Source organism: Trichogramma pretiosum, unplaced genomic scaffold (genome assembly GCF_000599845.2).
Source record: "Trichogramma pretiosum strain Unisexual culture from Peru unplaced genomic scaffold, Tpre_2.0 scaffold22, whole genome shotgun sequence".
NCBI lineage: Eukaryota > Metazoa > Arthropoda > Insecta > Hymenoptera > Trichogrammatidae > Trichogramma > Trichogramma pretiosum.
This window is the reverse complement of record NW_019640932.1, coordinates 1,256,144-1,273,172: the sequence shown is the minus strand read 5'-3', so window position 1 is coordinate 1,273,172 and position 17,029 is coordinate 1,256,144. Positions and strand designations below refer to the sequence as shown.

The 17,029-nt window shown below is 39.7% G+C and overlaps 1 protein-coding gene across 3 annotated transcripts in view; it reads right to left on the bottom strand.

Moving 5' to 3' along the window:
* Positions 1 to 17,029, bottom strand: part of LOC106648895 (complexin) — a 156,537-nt gene that overhangs the window by 107,345 nt on the left and 32,163 nt on the right. Inside the window, exon 1 of one of the 3 annotated variants that reach the window (XM_023457781.1) lies at positions 9,129 to 9,189. The exons of the other annotated variants lie outside the window; for them this stretch is intronic. The gene's annotated coding sequence lies outside the window, so the exon portion shown is untranslated. Of the gene's footprint in view, positions 1 to 9,128; positions 9,190 to 17,029 lie in introns of those variants that run through there. 3 annotated transcript variants of the gene reach the window in all.

Below are 17,029 nucleotides of genomic sequence, written 5' to 3'. Positions count from 1 at the left end.
ATGTGTCAAAACTCATAAAGACTCTCGTATGTTTCTGGAAACTTTTAAAATCTTGTTTCGAAGGACATGTTTTTTTACGTTTGATCGTTCGTGAAAAAGGTAAGGAGCAGCCAATGCGTCGCAAATTTTGTACACGAACAAAACGTAAATATAACGAATAGAGCAGCTCTCGCGGTCACCCGCAAATCACGGCGCGCATTTGCTTCTTAATCTTCATCGGGCGATCATCGCGTCGTTAGTCACGCCAGAGCTAGCACAGCACGCTAAGGCCGCAAGCTTTATACGTGTGTGCGAGTGTGTGGTGTGCTTTTCGAGATGAGCGATAAATCGTGATATTCGCGCGGAAAGAAGGATTCGGCGTTCCCCGGGAAAGAGATATCGCTTTTATACGTATATATAACACACATATCTATATAGCAGCCATCCCCAAGGGATAAAGTCGTGAAATTTGCATGTCGAACGCACGGTTGAAAAATGCCATCGTGCGCGCTCGCCCTGCTCCAAAGTACTACTAGCTGTACTGGTGGTTTTCGCACACTCTCGACTATATGTATATGCATATATACAGGTAAAGGCGAATATGTATATAGCGCGTAGAGAAAATGTAATATTGCAGCGGCATTGGCATCGACTGCTACGTCAATAGCAACGGTACGCGATACGCGGGGCAACGCGTTCATCGCTTATAGTTAATAAACGAGACAGCTGATAATGGAAATATATTATGAAATAGGTCACCCTCTCGAGAGCTTGTCGCGCAGCTTCACCGACTCTAATGGATTCAAATTAAATTTTACCAAGCTCATTTGAGCAATCATTTGGACCTTTCATCGTAAATAAAATATATATTACAAATGTACAAAGCGAGCAGCAAGCCTGCGATCTGTACATACGTTTATCGAACCAAATGCTACACGATCGTGAAAAATGCGCCGCGACCGCACACGAGGCGTCGGAATAAAATCTATATGTATATATAACTTCGCAACAAGGCACAGTATACACCACACGGTAGTTATATATATTCGGAGCAACCTAGACCTTGATGCTCGCTCGCTGGCGCGCTGTAAAAGAGGGCGCGGGCCGCCAAAATATTAAACGCGCGCCGCCGCCGCCGCCGCCGCCGGACCTTGTGCCAGCGAGAATCGATTGCACGAGTCGAATTAGCGTATACGGCCAGACCAATCGATGCTTCATATATATGTATAACAAATGAAAACGCCTCTGGTACAACTAATGTCCGACCTACATTGCGTCAAAAATAAGCGCAAAGGACGATTCTTTTTATATGTATGTTGCTTGTGACTTTATCTCTTTTTTTTTCAATTTTCGCCTGTCTGATACGTTTAGCAAAGAATCAAAAATAAATTTACTTGTGATTCGATTAAGAAGATGCATCGAGGATTCATCTCATTTATATGTACATTAAATACATAATGTAAAATTAAAGTTAAATTAAAGTAACCGATACTGAATTTCATTTACGATACTTTTACAAGAAACCTTGTAAAAGTTTGAAAATCGTATTAAAAATTAATATATAAGTACTGACTAATTTCTGTATTTAAATCGTACCAGGAATGGATAAAATCCAGTCGCATGTTATATTACTGTTAATGCAAAAAAGAATTAAAAAAAAATTAATTTCATAATCGAATATTAACATTTTGATTGGAAATTTACTTTTTGGACGTTCCAAAAATTTAAGAAAATTAAATCATAATTAATGCCAGCCTCAAACACTAGGTGGCGAGTACCAGTTTATATAAATATGCAAGCAGTCAAGTAAAAATAATTGTATAAGTAAAGCGCAGTTTTGGAATATCACTCAATCTATATTGCTCTTTATTATAACTATTAGTATCAGATGTGCCGCAGTAAGATTCATTTCTAAGAATAAGAATTAATAATAATGTTGTAGAATTGATAATTAAAAATTTAATTTAATTAAAGTTTTACAATTCACAAATAGACACTTGATATACACAAATGAAAATTGATGCAACTGATGAAATTTAAAGAATTCCACATTAATTCTTTATTGCTTCTATATGAGATTGAATTTTTTTTATGAAAAAGAAAAAACTTCCTCTACTTTTGATTAATACCGAAATAAATATTTTTAACAACTGATTTTTTTTCAAAATTTCGAAGAGGAAAGTGGTTTTGTCAAGGTACTTTTCAGCTTGACGCAGTAAACTTACCTGTATTCGAATCAAGCTCAATGCAGTTTCTGATATGGATTCGAGTAAATAATATTTATAAGAAAGAAGGTGAAGGTCGGAAAAAAGAACGACGAGGCCAGACTGTATGTGTATATATACATTGATTTGCGTGCACATTAAATATTTAATGCTTCGATGTCCCCACGTCGAATGCTTTTTATCGATAGCAGTGTATTTCTGCACCCGTCCATTTCGGCTAATCGATGCACCTCGACAATGACGTATATCGACCTGACAAATAACTCGTTTCGGAGCTGTTCGTGAAAATTTCCCGACGCTTGCGCTGAATCTAAAAAGCTCAATATTGCGTTACCAACAACACGATTCTTTCTACCGGGATATATATTCAAAGCACACAAAGCTCTCTTGTCTGAAGCGAACTTAGAAATTTGATCTTGACGGGGAAAACACTTCCGTTGCAAACTCTCAAGGAATAAAAGCCCTTCAGATGCGGCAGGATTCTCAGCACCGCAAAAGTTGAGATAGAGGGAGAGAGAGAGAGAGAGAGAGAGAGAGAGAGAGAGAGAGAGAGAGAGTGAGTCAGGAACGAGAGTAAGGGTCATTTTGGAAATCGATGTGGTTTGTTCGAAATTCACTAGCCGTTGCCGCGTGTACGCTTTACCGAGTTTCAGGATATTTGCTTGGTATTAAATTTCCGCAGCAATAGAAGTCACTCGAGACACTTGAAATACGCGCTCAAACTATCTCGCTGGCACTGCTCTTCGAATAAATTTGTTCGATAATAATTGCCACCGAGGGCAGCCATAAAAAAATTCGATGCAAATTTCTCAATGAACTTTTTAACTGAAACAAAGCAGCAAGAGAATTATATCCATCGGCGGGTAGCAGATGTACGGATACGAGGAGAAATATTTTACTTGAATATAATGGAGAATGATCTTTCTTAGGTATGCATTAAGAGAGCGAGTTGCAAGAGAAGATAAGAATTGACCCAAGAATTTTCACGCCCGGCAAAGTGTCACTATACTACGTCTCATCGCGCGCAATTTGCCGATGTAAAAGCAAAACCACCCCGATGCCGAGCTCTCAAAAGAATTAAAAGTAGCACATCTAGATGACGAGGAATCGCCTCAGAGGCGTCAGAACAGAAAAAACAAAAAGAAGATGAGGGAAGAAAGTTGAATTATACACTCGAAGCATCAGCTGCTGCCGTTACGGCTACGGCTAAGTACGGGTTTGAAGATATTCATTTCATGCACGCCGTAGACGAGATGGAAATTGTGAGCTCGGGAGAAAAGTGCATCATGAGAATGGGAAATACGTCAGACTGTATGGCCGTTGAAATTAGACGAGAGATAATTATCGACAAACGATTATTGGAAAAAACAAGAGCCGAGCAACTTTGTATAATTCAAATATAATTTTTCTTTTTTAAAAGCGCTTCAACCACGCGTGCGCACATACACACGAGGCAGAATCGATATCCATAAAAAAAATCCGATTTCAACTATGTTTTTTCGCGCGCGAGGATGCATCAGGCGCTGTGTTATAGACGTTATTATATTATAAAGTGCATATACATATATCTATGTACGTGATGTGCGCAGTAAAGTGACTTTACGAGCGAGATCCAAATAAGAGTCATCTTCTCGGCATTCGCGCGAAAGTATATGACGCAGCACTCCAGGAATATATAATACATATATATTCCTGTATACGTATATATATACAAGAGAGGAGGAGTATCGACGTATATACGAAACGTGTCGTGTTTCTTGCGCCCGGAGCCGCCGACGCCGCCGCCGCCGCTGCCGTACTTTACACGCGCGCTGAAACTTAAAGTGACATACGTGCGCGTATTTCCGAAGGAATCTCTTTTCGGTCGCTGGCCTGGGACATACAGAGACACTACACGCTCGTTTTACCGATGTTCTCAATTTCCGCGCAGCTATTCACTGTGTATGTGCTGCACTTTTTCCAAAAATGATCCGTTATTTTTCTTGGCCTTTGTCGAGTCACTTTTCAAAGGGTTACTTTTTCCTCCGTTGCAAACGTCAAATATATTAGCTTGTAAACAAAATTTAGCGGAGAAATGTTGAAGTTACGTTAAGATTAAAAAAGTACACGACAAGATAGGGCATATTTCAAAGGTATAGAAAAAAAAATCTCGCTAAAGCAGAATATAAATCCAACAAGTATTTACGCAAGTATTCTTTGCTATAAAATGAAGAACAAAGTCTATATTGTGCTAGTGAGGCATAAAAAAAATGTTTAAACGCGTTATATTTCTTATTACGTGAAAATGAATACCGTTGTCCCTTTTCTTCGACGTTCTTGTTCTCATTTCAATTATTTTCGTGCAATATCGCACTCGATTCCAACTCACACGCTGACATGTACAATGGAAATTGTCTTGGTGTGAGATATTTTCATTTTATGTTTATATACCACTACACTGCAATATGCATGGTTCCAATTTTTTCCTAGCTGAGATAATATTTAAACGAAAGAAACATTGTTATGATAATTTATCGATCTTGAATTGCGAACTTCATAGAGAGTACGTGTTTATAAATTTAATTAAAAAGTTCGAGGGAGGACTGATTATATTCAAAAGCAAAGTTCAGTAGTGGATGATATATTCATCAAACACGTACAAGGAGCTGCCACGCATTCACGGCGCAAGAAATTCTACGCCTCGGGATCGGCAAAGTTATATAACTTTCATTTGTTGCAACGCTTAAAGTGGGAGAGGGGCAAACATTTCTAATATAAAACCAGGCAGAAAAAAACTCAAAATTATATTTTTCAACTAATTGGCCGAGTACAATAGAGTGAGAAAGTCGGTAATAGAGTAAACAGCAAGCTGGTATACATACATCTCTCTGTGTCTGTCGCCAGAAGCTGCGTGTGCGTGCGGATAGTTCGTATACGTTTACGAAGTTGAGAGCTTTCAAACTATTAATATCACTTTTAGCCTTTCGGCTCCAATTCCATCTATCAGGAGGTGGGAGAGGGTTGGGGGGTTGCATGAAGGGAGGGGGGGGGGGAGAGGCTATACTGCAAGCGCGTGATCGATACCAAAAACATATACAGCACGTGTGCACACGCGTATCACTGTTTCAAGAGTATAACAACGGTGGCAACGGAAAAAGGCAGCAACAAAACATTCAAATTTTTCATCGAGAAAACACGGGAAAAAAGATAAAACTTGCGTTAGTTTCCGTGTCGGCGGTTCGCATAACGAATCTGCTGTTTGTCGACTCGCTCTCGCTCTCTCAGCCGTTAGCCATTGTTCGCGCGCGCGAACGAGAAAAAATAAAAAAATTGGCAATGACCGCTTGATGGCAAGAACATTCACGTTGCAGAAAAAAAAATTGAATCACGCATGCGAACAAAGGAAGAAGCTGTGTCTTGGCACTCAGCCATCGACAAGTGGATTAAATGATTCATTGCTCGGGAAAATGTTCAACTATACAGTGAATAGCTTGTTCAGAATTTACAGTTGGACATGTACACACATACACACACATAAACACTCACGGTAAATTGAAATTCACTTTGCATGTATACATGTACGCCGATATCTATAACGTTGTTGAAAATAATATGCATTTTTCCGTGTGTCATTGAGCTCTGAAATACATTTTTGCATTTGATAAAATATTTGGTCGTGCGCGCAGGATGTTGCGAGGAAATGAGACGGGCTACGGGCTGGTCGTGTTTATTATACGCAGCTTGTACCGTGCAGAGGAGCTTTTTTTTAAATGAACTCGATAAATCTCGGTCGCTTTCTTTATCATTTTGCAAATGAAATCTCGCGATGGACGTTTTCGCGCTCGCTCGCAGTGTATTACGCCCAAGACTCTCTATTATACACGCAGAGAGAGAGAGAGAGAGAGAGAGAGAGAGAGAGAGAGAGAGAGAGAGAGAGAGAGCAAAGTTGAAGCCGAAAATGAAAGGAAAAAAATCAATTCAGCGAGCGCTGCAGCTCACAGGGTTGCATTGTTATATATACATAATACGGCCGAGCAGCGAATTCAAAGGAAAGTGTCACCGACAGCTTAAGCTCGAGGCTTGACAATGGGTGGATGACTTATCAGCAAAGTGACGAGTCGAGCTGGCTCTCTATATATGCGCGCGAGTCAACCCCATGGTCAGAATTTAATATAATGGCGAAGGGCGGTGGCAGTTTCGAGGATCGTTGTTGGATATCCGTGCACGTATACATGTATATTCGTTCGCGTTTGTACGTCGATGGCTATTGATTCGCGCCGAGCTACAGTCGTATATAATGCTGAAAATTAAACAACGAAGTTCTGCAGCAGGCACATTATGATTGTTTGTCGGAGATCGAGATCGACATTTATCAACTGCACGCGAAAATCGATAAATGTAAAGCAGGGAACACCTATTCCGTGACTTGATATATATTTATTTAAAGATAAAAATTTCAGAATGATTTTCCTGGCTTATATAAAATGCGTCTAGATATTATCATCAACTTTCGTCGTTGTCGCTTTACAAAAAGTATTCACGTGTGTATGCGCGCGTTACATAGGGAAGCCGCGGAAGCGGTTGCGCGCATGCATAAATACATGCGGCCGGATCGATCGAGCGAGAGAGAGAGAGAGAGAGAGAGAGAGAGAGAGAGAGAAGCGCGAGGCGCTGGAGCGGGCTCGAACCCGGCCCGCCGCGCGACCAAACGGCGCATGTATGTGGGGACGCACGTTAACGCGCGCTGCAGTTGAACATTGTTATTACAGCACGTATTAAACGTAATGATACAGACCGAGACCAAAGAAATCCTCGTGCCACGCGCGATTATACACGAGAGCTAATGCGTATCTACATATCCACTATATACATGCGTATTCGTCCAGTGTGTGCACATTTAACCCAATTCTCGCTTTGATATACATAGCTTCGTGTGTATATGTGTGCGGTAGCAGCGCGCGACTGTCAGCTGGTAGCTACAATACAGGGTATATAACTGTATCCGATGGCCAATCGATGCCAACCTTCGCACTGGTATATGCGCGCGAGCGAGCCAACGCTCGTGTGTCTATGTATGCATGTATGTGTGTGAGTGCGTGTGCTGGTCTGGCATTATGTGCTTACTTTTGTGTGCAAGGCCACGCGACAATGGCCTTTTCTCGCGTGCAATGCAAAGTTGAAGTTGCATACAAGCGATTTTCATACTTTTTTTTCTCTTTGCTCAACCAGACGGACAGAACTCGGACATTGTACGGAGCTTTATGGTATATACACGTTGCTTATATGCGAAGAGCATGCTCGGATTTTCGAAAAGCTACGGGAAAATTTGGCGCCGAATTCGTTTAAATTGTCTACGATACACCACCCGATATAAATTGTACCAAAGGAAAATGAGATTTATCCAGCATCGTACTTTTTCGTCGAAAAGAAAAATCGAGCAATGATAAATAATAACATTTTCCAAGTGCCTCGAAGAGGAAGAGAATGGCGTTGAGTGAAAAAGCTACTTTAAGAAAAACAAGAAGACTCGAGGCGCTTTCGTTCAAACGAGGCAACATCGATTCTCTACTGGAAAAAACAGAGACACGGAAAGAGGAAAGAAGATCACCGTGTGAAACTAGTAAAGTGACGTCATTTAGAAAAAAGCTCGTTGATTCTTTATCAGTACTTTTTATACAAAATTTTTAACAAAAATCATTATTGGGTTATTTTTCAAGCAATATTAAAAGTGAATAATTCATTTATGTGAATATCTATTAGTAATATTATCAATCTGAATAATTAATAACTATTACAGTCTAATGATAATTGATTGATATCAGAGAGTCGAGCAATAATATTGAAAAGCAGCATAAACGGATTTCACTTGTTGGCCGCAAATTCAGTAAATTTTTTCGTAAAAGAAAACAAATTTACATAATCGATATGAACATCCTCGAGAGTTAAATCCACCACCGGTACACACACAAACTCACATATATACAACTCAACTTTGATATTCTAAAGCCAACTTTTCACACAAAGTTTTTCAACTGAAACTAATCAATTCGCGTTTTAAAAAGTAGCCCGAATATCGGAAAGATAGAAAGAGATAGTGAATAAGAAGAGAGAAACTGGGGGTGCCACGAGTTCGTCACATAAATTTATATGCGAACGCAACTGTGAACTTTCTGCCTGCAGAATTCCTTTAGATGCGTTGTCCTGTTTTAACTCGCAGAACTTTAAGTTAATGAAGTGCTGAAGAAGACAATGGGACATAAACACACGTACCCAAACAACGCAACGCAACCGAAACATAAATATCTGCAGTTACTTGCATATTTGTGCATGTTGATGCCGAGAGCTTAATCTACATTTAGACTGATATGTTGTTTGCAAGACCAAGAAACTGAGGCGTTCATCGTTCGGAAGGGGCCACTTGGGAACGCGCAGAATTTCCATTTTACCGAAACTCTCGCGTGACAAGCAAATAGCCCTCCCAAATTCTAGTGCACTTGACTTTTTTTCGCTCATCGTTGTCTGTAAAATAAAATGTATATAAGTCACTTAGGTGTAACAGTTTGAATTTTACATGCGTAAGAATCATCGCCAATAAAAAAGTAGTTGACAGAGAGAGAGAGAGAGAGAGCGCGCGCGCAAGAGATCTTCAGTTTCTCTCGTTCCGCGCGCTCATTCGTTTCAATTATGATTCCGCAAGGGGCTGGAAACTGCATTTTGTACGTGGAAAAAATTATTATCCTGCGTAAAAAGTTCTCTACTATATCGCTCGACCTTTTATATGCGTCTCTAATAATATCTTATAACCTCGTTTTCTGGTTTCATTTATAAATGAACGCAGTAATGGACCCATGTCGCACAAGTCCGAACCCACCCTTTATTTTTGCATGCTTAAAAGCATAGAAATCATTTGAAAAATTGTGTAAAAATCTACGAATGATTCCCTACCTTTGTTTGAAAAAGCAGCGTTTCAAAATACAAGTGTCATAAAGCGAGGGCTTACCTGAAACAGATAAATGACATTTGTTAAAGCTCAAAAATGCATAATTTTTTACTTAAAAAGAATCACTCATACAATGTATCAAAATGGTCATATCTGTTAAAAATGAAAGGATGAAGGATCGTCGTCTATTGTAGTTATCTTAAGTCCCTGCGGGCTCAGCTTTTATTAAACATTGAGATAAAAGGCATGACAAGTCAAAAGCCTTTCTATGATAATCGATAACACCTTGCGTACTTTCTCAACAATTAACCATTACTCCGTGTACAAGACGAGCCTCGAGGGAAATTCCAGCAAAGTCTTTTCTTTCAATGTGATCTTTCTCAAAGTTGAATGAACGTATTTTTTATTTCTCCAAAGCGATTATTTCATTTTTTCCGAATGCACTAACAGTTGAATAAGTATATTATATGTAACTTGAACACAATGCCATTCTATACAAGTATTAGTCAGTTATGACTACTTAAACATTTTATTGAGGTTACCAATTTTTAATCTGTATGAAAGTTAGCATTGAATAGCTCAAAAAAGGGAAAATAAATTATATTTAAGTTTTATCACAGCGCACAAAGGGTTATTTTAAGCTCTCGCGCTATTTATCAAAAGCCTGGATAAATTCATTCAATTTCCCGTAATGAAATTCCAGCTTTGCTCGAACTGGTAATAAAAAAACCTGTTAGTGCAATTCGCTCTATCTGCAGTCTATTCGAGAACTCAGAACTATGTGATTTAATTAAAGATTTGATTTTTGAGTGTATTGATTTAAAAAAAAACTTCAATAAACAATGTGTTTCTTCCAACTTCTCATAAGCCCTCTATTTTCGATACATTTTTAAACTAAATTTAATTCTTTATCGCTTATTCAGAAAATTCAATTTTAGACCTTCCTTGGAGATAGCTGTATAAGTTCAGCTGGCTTGGATTACAATCGCTCATAGAGTTGTACTTAATACTCGACCATTCATGTCCGCGACAGACCACATGTTCAAAACTACCTTGTTCAAGGATTCAAATGATTTGGTGGATATTATCATTTTGATGATACACTGCGAATATACATCGATCCAATTCCTAATTAAAAAGAATCCTTTACTTTTTATTGTCTCTAAAACTCTTCTTAAACTTAATTTTCAACATTGTAAACCCAACACGTGCTCAATTAGCACATGCTGAGTAATTAAAAACAACAAATAATACAATTTTCTAGAATATGTGGTATGAAATCTGCTGCGACATTCAAGTGGAGTTATAAAGTTAAAAGTTTATATAAAAATAAGTCAAGTTTAAAGTAGTGAAATTCATGACTCTATACATTATATTTGCCGAGAGTTTTTTACGCGCCGGTCGATTTTATATAGTACTCTCTTGACGTGGATTACACTAGCTCCTCTGCTCCACTATGCGCGCGCGAATATATATTTTCTCCGTCCGTCCGTCCATGTGTATGTGTCTGTGTGTATGCAGCAGTGTTTCTTTCTTATTCTCCTTTTTTTTACGGCCCGCAGGCGGCTCAGTGTCCGGGAAAATTGGTGCTTCTCGCGCGCGCGCGCACGACATTGATGACGCAGAGCAGGAGTCTCGCGAGCAATTTTAAATATGCAGATTAGATAATACGTGGCTTCATTGCTTTTACGACACGCTTTTTTATTTGGTAAGATTATTTTCCTCTATTTTTCTTTCTCGACCTTTTTTCCGTTTTCCTTTTTTTTTTGTGCTACACACTCGTTTCTGTGCACGACGAGAAAAGCTCAGGGATGTTTAATTCAACGAGTAGATTTAAAGCTGCACTGTACAGATCAGCGACAGCAACACCTACAGTAAATATATAAATATTTCATCATCCAATTAGATTTCATTGGATGGTTTCAATATTTCAGCTCGCGAAAGCTCTACACAATATCGGGCACGTTCGGTTTTTCTACAAGCTTGTTGCGAAACAGGTAGAAGGAAAAAAAACTAGATAAGCAATATTTTTGTGCATGTGTGTGTGCATGTGTGTGCTAAGTTGACAAGCATGCAAGTAATGTACACGTACGTGACAAAAATAGCTCAGTCATGCACTCGACTGCGCGTCGAGCATTTTCTTTTTCTCGAGAATTAATATTCTCGTACGCGAGCGTATACTGCGCATATACAGGCTCGCACATGGGTAGCCTTGAAGCGACAAAATCTTGAAAAATGAGATATTGTTTCATAATTTTACTGCATATAAGAAACGGTCTCATATTGCGTATCAGACATCAGTCCCGACAATTTGAATATCATATCTTCAAAATTTGCAATTTTTTACTTAAACTGTTACTCGAGAAGACATTTTTATTTAAATTTTTCCCAAGTTATGAAATCATCACCACGATGCAATATATACTTTTTTTTAAATAAAGAATTATAACAAGTAAAAAATTTATTAAAAAATTATGCAGTCGAAACCTAGAAGAAAACATTCATTCAAATTGATTTTATTTCAAATACAGAAGCTTTCATTCGATAACAACACCTAACTGTGTTGTTCTATTTTATTTTTGATACAAGAAAATCACAGAATGATACAATCATCGCTTACTACCCCTGAACCATCGGTTTTTATCATGACACGTTCTCACGCCTCTTCGCACGGAGAAGAGAGCACGAAAAACCTATTTTTTACGAGTTATTGACCCGTGCCTATTTCACATACACACATTTTATCCGTGTCAAATCCTATAGAAGCCATTTGTTTTCTGCTGTCCGATACATACGAGTATTTTTCACCCAATCTACATAAAGGTACAAGTTAAAAATGCCTCTTCAAAGTTACAATCGCGTTGCTCTTTGTTCTTGTAGCCATGGCTAAAAAAATTTATTTTCATCATCTATAAAAATAAAGTGTTGAGAAGCGTGTGCAAATCGTCACAAATCATCAACATCTTTTCCAATAATAAACTCGAAAAAATCGAGTTCGTTGCGACTTTTACTAGTCGATCTTATTCTCCAAAGTCGTTGTTCTTTACTTGAGGGGGTTAAATTGAAATTAGGTGTATCAAGACCAAATACGCGCAGGTTCAAGAGTATACGCTCGACGCGCCAAAAGTCCTCCGTCTTGCCAACAGTATTTCGTTTGACCCGCTACGTGGCACGTAAAATAGCTACTATGCATGTATACACATAAAGGATATAGCCTCCACCAGTATGTTCTTGCGAGGCAGAAACTCGAGCGCCAGTGTGTATATATTTATACGAGAAGCTGCTAAAGGAAAGCAGATTATCGAGCGGCTGCAGCATGGCTCTGTCAAAGACTTCATACTTAACATCCTTAATTCTAACGTGTATGTGTGTGTGCGTGTGTATGTATACGCGTATGTGCATGTTGTATGTATTTGCGTGCATTTATATATGTACGCAAGGGTAAAGACTCGAGGGACGGTGTCGTCGTGTGCATATATACGGCAGTCATTCCCAAAAGCCGATATATGCCATTTGCGTAACGTAGCAGCGCGCGGGAGTAAAGTCCAGAACCATTAATTCATCTCTCTTGTGCGCTGCTTTGGCGCTGCGCTATGGTGCAACACTTTACTTGATGTCATTAGCGATTCACTTAAACATCTCTTCCTCTCTTGTTCACTCTTTCTCTCTCTCTATAACACAATTAAGTTACTCGGACTTTTTTTTCGTGTTTTCGTTACGTGCATTCACTTTGCACTGGCACTCGTTCCTTCGTAAATATTCTTGTGAAATTCTGCTGCTGCTGCTGCTGCTGCCTTGTTCAAGAGCCACTTTTTCGCGCTTCGCTCCACTCCCTACGCAGCCTGTATATTCTGATTAAAGAGAAGCACAGAACGTTTTATGGACTTGATAATGTAAATTTTCCATTTCGAGTATTGGTTTACTTAATTTTCCATTAAATAACTACGCGCAGGATGTTTTACGCTAGGTTGAAAAGTAAATGGCTTCATTTTAATTTGGAACACATAGTGTACAGCTTCAGTCAATGATATCTTATCGAAACTTTCAATTATTACGGAAGCTCGATCGATTCAAACTTTATAATTTAAATTTAACTTTAAGCAGGCAAGGATTTCGTGGTGACTCGGGCGCCCATTACGTGCGGTAAAACCATAAAAGTGCATAAAAGTCAACAAGTTCATTATACGCTGGAGAGAAAAGTTACGATTCGAGCTCGGTGGCACAAGCCAGCAGAGCAAAACATTTATGCTCATCCGCAGCCACCGCCAGAGTGTGGCTACCTACCCGTATATAGACCTCGTCATTAAATGCGCATTAGCTGCGCGCGCGGCCGTCTTAGCTACTTAAAGTAGAGGTGCGCGGCTCGGTTACGCTGTGAGTAAACGCCGCGCGAACGGCGACCAGGACGTTTTTTCCTCTTTTCGTAATCGCAAATGAGCTGCAAAGATGCATTTACCGACGCCGTTCCTACTGCCGCTGTTATTTACAAAATAAAATTGAAAATCGAATCAGACGAGCTTTGCCGGAGTAGAGAGCGCGCGAAAGATTTCTCGCTCGGGCTCCGGGGGGAATACGCGTGCGCGCGCGCAAACGTGCATAAAATAAAGGCGAAAGTGTAAGAAGAAAGAGAGGAAGATAGCGCGCGCGGCAAAGAAGAGTCGGTGAAAAGGGTCAAGCGCAGACGAGCTTACTCGCGTGTATATATATACCGGAGCTAAAAGAGAAAGAGAGAGAGAGAGAGAGAGAGAGAGAGAGAGAGAAAAAAGAAGCGATGCAGGAAAGCTTTTGAAAAAGGTCGAGTGGAAATTCGATTTTCCGCGGTGTAACTCCGGCAGCTTAGACGGTGTCAACCTCCGACGAGCGCGCGGCGCGGGTCTACGATTCTTAAAGAGCTCAGTGATTCTTACAGGATGATAAAAAAGTTAATGCCTTCGCTTTCTCACTTAAACTGTATTGCACGCGCCCGGCTCCATTCCCGCGATTTATTTATATATTTTTCTATGTATATTATATATGTATGTATGTAACCGCGCGATGCTTTCGCGGCGCACCGAGATCTTTGTCGAATTAAATTTGCTATTCACTGCGAATAAATATTTGCAGCGGTGGTGAATCGGATAAATTGGATGGATATATTCTGTTGGTTAGACAGCTATATTCTTTCGATGTAGCGAGCTCGGTTATGCGATGCTGAATATTCAATGGCACAAATCGAGTTGCGAAAATGATCCTCTATAGCGGCAACACATGGATTCTTCCCCTTTGAATTTAACCGCAAAATGGACATCATCAATTCCGTACTTGAATGCAAAGTCACGTCGCTTGGATACAACTGCGTCGGATTACAAATTCATCGGGGTAATACTTTGTTCGTTTGTGGCTTTTTTTTATTTTTTGTCATTAATCCTTAAATTCTGTCGAGGTTACTTTTTTTGATTGGTCAATATTCAATATTGAAATAAAAAAATTTAAATGAAGCATGCTCACAACATTTGCAATTCATAAAACAATGCTCTCATTACATGTTGCATTTTTTTTTATTTTTAACGAATCCTCGCATGAATTATACACACACACAGCTACACAAGCATTGATTATACAGAGGAGTATACTGCAACTGCGCAGCGACAGTCCGCAACTACGAGACAATCGGCATTTGACACGATCACCGCACGTGCGTCAGCTCATTTCACTCAATTACCCGAATTATCGATAAGCATAGCTTCTGTAAGGTCATTTCAGATATATATACGCTAGAGTTGAGTACCGATTGACCGACGCGGTATGCACACGTTCCACATCGATATTACGTAATGTCGTTCAAGTCTACCATATCTCGACGTGAATCATGAAAATATCCTATAAAAGCTTCTTGTTCCGGTACGAATTAATTCAACTTTTAAGTGTAGCTTCTTTTCTGCGCAGATGTGATCAAAGTTGCGCTTTGTCGGCTTTCGCGCCTATTATCTGTGGTGCAAGAATGCGAAACAATAGTTAAATAGAAAATTGCTTAGACAAAATATGAAGGTGAGTTCGTACAGAAGCCCTTCTTACATGGCATAATTACATTAATTACTCGAGTGCCACCTGAGAACGGAACATGAATTATAATACGGCTGCTGTTGCTGCCGCTGCCGCTGCCGCTGCTGCTGCTGCTGTTGCTGCTATACTGTCGGGTCGCAACGCGTGATTCTAGAAGCGCCAACTTCTCGGCTTAACAGGTATAATAAATACGTAACTCACACACAGAGCCAGGCTAGCAAACAGGTGCAAGCAAAACTACTCATGCAGCAAAGAGAGAGAAAGAGAGAGAGATGAAATAAAGCAAAGCTAGAGTTTGAGAGAAAAAAAATGGAGGTGCGGCTCGGCAACGAAAAAAAGAAAACGGTATTACAGTTGACTGCAGCTCAGTTCGCTACTTTGAATTACGTGTTTGTAACGATCAAACAATTCGCAGGGATGCGCCGTTCTGTCTCGCCACCACCACTCGAACTGCTGCCGCTAGTCTTTTTCAAAGGGAAGTAAGCGTAAAAATTGCTACTACTGCCTGCGCCTGCACCACTGGCGGACGTTACATAGCCAACGCGCCGCGCTGTGCTCGGCGTTTTGCGCTCGTAAAAGCGTAGCTTTACAATCGGCATCAAACGCGCAACCGTAAAAGTTGCGGATGTTGCGGTGGTGGCAACTTATATACGTACTATATATATACAGCATGACTGATACGGAGAGCTATTGCCACCGTGGCTGCTATATATTCACTCTGCCTCGGTGCTGTGTGTTGTTATATGCTTGAAGAGACAGTGCGCCGCGCAGCGAATGAAATGAAGTCAAAGTTTGAGATAACTGCCGCGAGATAATGCCTGCTTCAAAGCTTTGACGTGCATACATAACGTTCCGCAGGTGATATCTCGAAACGCGTGCGAGACTCTCGATATTAGCGAGGAGCTTTTCTTTACGCGTATAATACGACTAGAGTGCTGAAAAAATGAGCTTGCAGCTGCATTTTTTCATTGGTTATCTTGCGACATAAATAATCAGTAACAATATTATCCAGTTTTCGACACATTATCGCGGCTGCTGCTATGCTGTTGTATCCATCGAACGCGTTTGCCTCATTTCACCGAGCTTCTCTCTAATTAAATTCCTAACAATAGTTCGCAAGCCTTGTATTAATTACAACGCAAGAGCCAAGTATATATAATATATATAATAACGAATCTTGCTGACATTACGAGCAGTTCATCCGCAGTTTCTGCAGTATTAAACGAAACGCTCAACAATATTCGAGCGTGAAAAACAAAAACGAAAATAAAGAGTAAAATAAAAGAACGAGAGCTTACACGCGAACGAGTTTGTCATTCGATTTAACGACGCGCGCGAGCTGCTTTGCGTTGTACGTACTACGATCGATTGTGCGCGACAATTAATCAGCGCCCTTAATTAACTTGTTAAACACAAAACAAGAGAGAGAGCGAGTGCGAGTTCGAGGCGGTAGGTAGGTATTAGTCGACTAATTAAATTTATAGATTACAAGTGTGATTATCTCGACTTCAACGTGTAATGATGGGGCCACGAATCAAAAGGGAATCAAAAGGGAATCACTTTTTTATGCATCGTACGTTATTAAAGCATAGTGCGTGAAAAAGTTATCAATTTCATCTTGGAGCTATGAGGCATTAGGTGAAATTGCTAAAATATTTTTACTGTTGAGAATCTGATATTCATATACCTGTTTCCGCACGAAAAAGTACTTCGCAAATACTCAGCTTCACGTAAAACGTAGTAATCCATTAAGAATCAGAGCTCTATCGGAAAACTTAAAAAAAAAAAAAATATTTTTATCGATAAAAATACAAAATAGAAATACATTTTAATTTGCTGGCAACATAAGCAATGCATGATTATA